This window comes from Pinus tabuliformis, chromosome 7 (genome assembly GCF_031772625.1).
Source record: "Pinus tabuliformis cultivar Carrire ecotype Pingquan chromosome 7, CPIR1, whole genome shotgun sequence".
NCBI lineage: Eukaryota > Viridiplantae > Streptophyta > Pinopsida > Pinales > Pinaceae > Pinus > Pinus tabuliformis.
The window spans coordinates 994,637,097-994,643,024 of NC_142293.1; positions in this window are offsets into that span (position 1 = coordinate 994,637,097).

Genomic DNA, 5,928 nt, shown 5'->3' on the forward strand with positions numbered 1-5,928 from the left:
CTGAGGTGCTTTCACACTACTATGGCAGCGATCTGCACTATTTCCCAAACTATACCGCGGATCTTACTTATCTTCATAAAGATCTTAGTTAACATCACATAAACAGATACTTTATCTCACATTCACTTAATAATCACAGTCACATATGTTCGCACATCATATAAATAGTAGAAATGCAATTCATACCCAATACAATCAATGCAGAAAACAAGAAATAAATACACAGGAATGATATAAAACTTCTCTTTATTAATGCTCCCAACTGTTACAGACTTGACTTGCTCTGCGCACTCAGCTGCAGGGGTCCATGCACTCAGCTACAGACTACTAGGCCTCTACGCACTCAGCTGTAAAGCCTTCTCCTACTCTATGACCCAAGACTAGATTTACACTTCTGATATTCTGCTATGCTTCTATTCCATGATCATCAATTGATTAATTTATGTATTAACTACTTAGGGCCTCGCTCTATTTATACAATCTCATGGTCCGCAGACCATGGGTAGATCTCTACACTTGAAATTACATTACAAAATTAAGGGCAGACAACCCTATGACTCATTTACAAGCTACGCACTCTGCGCCTACAAAATTTGGAGTATTTACATCAGAGTTATAAATTTTGACCAAAATCTGGGCTCTAAGCCCAAAAACTTCCCTTGGGGGATCCCGCGCCCAACAAGTTATCATGTATCATTTATTGAGGTGTCAAGATGTTGGTTGTTAGAATATCTCTAGGAAATGGTCACAGAAAAATTCCCAATATTCATGATCTAGATAAGTTCATTGACTATTAGAAGTTTTTCCTATAGGTTTATGTCTTTTGATCAAGTCGAGATGTAGCTGGGAGTGAATAAATTATTGTATTTTACTAAGGGCCTGGTAAGCTAGTAGACAAAAGCAAGAAGTGATGAGAATTATGTTTTTCAGTAATCTAAAAGGAAAATCATATTAGTGAAATGAGTATCATATTTTGACCAATCAGAATGTTGAGCCAAAATTGTTGGAGAACTTGTTCTATGTCCTATTGGATGGGGGAGGGGATGTGATATGCCTCTCATCAAGATTGGGTTTTTCTACATGGAGTAGTGAGGTAAAGACATGTAGGTGACAAGTGGTTTTAGGTTACCATATGTCAACCAATGTGGAAAGTGGACCAAACGAGATGACTTGCTGTGTTGTGGACTACTGATATGGCACATTGACATTGGTCCATGTAGAATCTCGATGTGTCAAGAGTATGCGGTGGAATGAAAGGGATCGGAGTGTGTAGTGGTGTTGTTGTGGAATCCAAAGAAGAAGTAATGTGGAACATAGTATTGACATAGTGCTAAGATGGCGGCCAGGTGGCACCTGGGATATCAAGTGACATGGATGTTGGGATATTAGACTATCTGGTATTCACAGTTGGTAACTCATTTATATTTTCCTATGAGCCCAACTATTGACCTATTAGTGTGTTAGGTGTTAGCTATCGATCGAACCTCAAGCGATACAATGTGGTATTTTCTAGTGGTTGAGATTTTAGTGGTCTAGTAGACACGAACAGTAGAGGATGAGAAAGTGGGGTTTCCATCAATTAGCAATATTTCATTGGATCAAGGTACTAGGTGTTGGGATAGTCATAAAGGAAGTCATTATGAGTGTTACTAGCATGGTAAACAAAAACAAAACATGACAAAAACTTTTGGTTCTGTCAACTAACAATCTAGTATCAATATTGGATGTTTATATGATTCGTGATTTAAGAAAAGATCTTCTGGAGAAACCACATAGAAATCATAGGGTTGGTGTGTTTTGAGCCTCTATCAATGTTCATCACCAAGACAAGGTTGGAGAGCAAGATCAATAGATCACCAATTTTTATTAGAGATGCAACAGTCACTTTTTAACGATAAAAAAGAAAAATAATATAAAATGAAATGAAACGTTAAGGGATCAAATTAAATAAATCAAATAAGAAATTTATTTACCAAGAAATTATTTAATTAGTTAATTATAAATTTGTTTATTTATTTATTACAATAAGAATATAATATCTATACTCTATATATTAAGGCAAAAAAATATATTAATATTAATAACTAATGTTATATTATTAATAAAATATATTACTATATTAATAAAATTGATATTTTCAATAACAAAATTCAAATTATAAACTAAAATCAAATCAAATAAAAGAAAGGAGATCACTGTCTCCCTGGGGTAGCCCTAATGGCGATGGTCATGGAATGAAGTCTCACGGAACCAGAGATCCTGGGTCTGAATCTTGTGCTACCCTCCTGTCATATCCAGGTGAATAATGCACATGTAAACACGAAAATTGGAGAGTCCTACCAAGATTACAAAAAAAAAGATCACTGAAAAAACATACATAAATAGGGACTGAAGCAGGTTTTTTTGTTTTCTCCCCCTCCTTTGTTTCCTGCTTCAGTCCCTGTTTATGTATGTGTTTCCGGTGATCTCATTTCTTTTATTTGATTTGATTTTAGTTTATAATTTTAATTTTGTTATTGAAACTATCAATTTTATTAATATTAGTAATATTTTTAATAATATAACATTAGCTATTAATATTAATATATTTTTTGGTCTTAATATATAGAGATATACATACTTGATTCTTATTGTAATATAATAAAAGTTATGGTGAAGTATTGATTAATATCAAATTCATATAAAGATTTTTAGATAAATAAATAAAATAAATAAATTTATAATTAAATAATTTCTTGGTAAATAAATTGCTTGTTTTATTTAATTAATTTGATCCCTTAAAAGTTTCATTTCATTTTATATTATTTTTCTTTTTTCAAGTGAAAAAGTTATCGTTCCATCTATGATATAAATTGGTGATCTGTTGATGTTGCTCTCCAACCTTCTCCTGATGATGAACCTCGATAGAGGTTCGAAATGCATCGACCCTATGATTTCTATGTGATTTCTCTAGAAGATTTTTTCTTAAATCTAGTATCAAGTCACGAAAAATGCAAGGAATGGGTTACTTGGTGATGTTTTGTTGGGGGTCTAGGGAGCCAACATTATCATAGAAGGATCATTTGGTTGATGTGGTTGCATACAATGATCAATGTGATTTTGACACATGGGCAGGTTCTCCATGTGTATGCCATGTGGCTGAGTATGGAAGCTAAGGTGGCACATGGAAGGAAAATATTCTAGTGAGAAACAAATTTTTCATTGAGCTTAAAATGAGATAAAATTTATGTCGTTGGAAATCTATTTATTAAAAATATATGGTGGCAATATTAGAATTAGGTTTTCACCTTGGGGGTCGGGTATGGATGTTTTATAGCCTTAATCATAGTTAAGGGGCTAGGTTTGCTACAAAGTGGTATCAGAGAAAAGGTTAAAAATATATATTGAATGGCCTTAAGAAATATAAATTAATCTGAGTTGTGGTTCAAAAACTAGGCATGGAGGGATAGATATACATCATAGGGACGATATTGTTCGAAGAAGGTTCAACACTAGACTTGGATGGGAAAGAAAATAGGATCACAAAGACAAAGTTGCTAGAGTAATAGATCTAAGGTTCCAGAGCAAGGGAGTACAACAATAAGGTTGTACAATAAGGGAAACATGATCATTAGCTAAAATATAATAGATGTTGATGAAAGAATTTCATTTGGTTAGAAACAATTATATTAGATATTTGTGAAGAGGTTTAATAGGACTACTACATGCAACAAATGAAGAAATTCAATTGGAATGGTGATGACTAAATTTATGAATGAAATAATTAGGATGTTGACTAGATCTCCTTGAAAAGATTAATTTCATGATAATTGCATAAGTACATGGCTAATTGATATATCCATAATTATCAGGGGGAATCTCTCAACTTATCTTTTGGTATTTGAATATTTTTCCTCAAAGTTTTGAAAGGGTTATTGTATGCTAATAAATAATAGCATAGGATTGATAATATTGCAAGAGAATCATTAACCAAGATTTGTTATGCACTAACAAACATTAGTAAAATGATATGCTAGGTGCATAAATAAATGTTCAATGCATACACTAATGAATGAGAATGCGTATAGAATAAATGAAGACTTAAAGTATTATGTTGTCATAAGAAGATTATGATGACTAACAATGGATTAATGATGAACATGTAACAAGGAATAGGTTATTGTATGGATAGAGAATCTAATGAGGATGCTACTTAGAGTCTTGTGGGGACAAGTTTATGGATAATAAAGTATTGATCAAGTAGTTGGTAAGGAGGAGTGAAAAAAAATGACCCTCTCCGAGACACCAACAAATCAAGTAGCATCCATTAATTGTTAATAATTATGCAAGTATGTTTTTGATATGCTCACAATATTGAGAGGAATTGGGTAAGAAATAACTTAGTGAACATTTTAATATTGATGATGTGAATGTATGAATGGAAATTAAAATAGGAGTTGATACTAGTTGTGCTTTGGGTCATGTTAATGGTCAACTACTAATTTTATGTTACATGGAATAAATGATTTTTTTTCCTTGATGTGTGTTTCCATATGACAAAGGACAACATGTTATGCCTATGAGACATGTTACTAAATGGTTGTAAGTTCTCATATGGTGAGTTATTATTGCATTTAATAGATGTATATAAAAAATGAGAAAGGAACAAGGAATGCATAACAATATTAATTTGCATGATTGACGCATTGTTTGAATGCACGGTGAATACATAATTTAAATGCACACTAACAAATATTCACATAAAATTGATAGGCAAGCATCTGAAATAATAGAATTAGTATGACTTGTGAAATTGCGATCTTCTCAAGGAATATTGGGAATCACAACTAAGGAAACTTGTGTGCTCATGTAATCACATGTAATTGGACTACTAGAAAGCTCTAACAGACGAAAACAAATCTACAAAAGACGAATGTAACAACTAAGTGTTTTTTAAACCATTATCTTATATTTGATCTAATGGCTACAAATCTAATTGCATAGGACTAACATGTTAGGTTCTAAGCTAGTGGAGTGAAGTGTTTATGATACATATAAATATGGGCTAGATCCAAGAGGAAATGACAAGCTTAGTGGAAAACAACTACTCAAGGAAAATGGAGTAGAGACGCTATAAATTTCGAGTTATGCAACATAATTAAAAAGGGGAAATTCATGAACCTCTTCCATGTTAATGATTAACTAAATATAAAAGAATTGGAATGTTCAAAACATATTTACAAAGCATGGGAAAGCTTGATGATTTTAGATTCCTACCAAATATGGAAGAATAAATAAATGAGTATAATGAGTTGGCTAATGATTTTATAATGTCGCAGCACATAATTTTAACCTATTTGACTAACAATTGATGTGTGATGAAGTGGTTAAATGTGAAAGTTTCTCTAAAGAATCTACTATTAAAACGCCACCTATTTGAAGTGGTAGTTGAGACAAGGAATTTCCTTCAGCCATTAAAAGAGCCTTGAGAAACCGCTAGTCGAGTATGCATAACAATGGAAACCATGTAAATATGTAAGTAAACCATGGTACAATGATTGATAAGTACTAGGGATTCAAGTATTATGGCTAAGGGTATGCTCTAGCCCACTTAAATAGTGCCACGAAAGATTCAATTGAGTAATATTGTTGGAAAACCTTCTATATATAAGAGGTATAACATGTGCCATTCCTTTGTCCTTAAGACCTTGTTAGCACTAGCCTCTGGCCTAAAACCCTAGATTCTATAACATAGGTAGAAAAATTCCCACTTAATTTTCAATATTAGTAATATTGGAATTCTATTAGTGCAATGAAACTTAAAGGGGAATGCTCCCCTTGAATTAGAAGAAAATGTTTGGGGCTAATGAATGCCATTGTGGAAGACAAAATTAAAATATTCCTCGCATGATGCTACTTATAGTTGTGTCACTCTATAGTAAATATTTT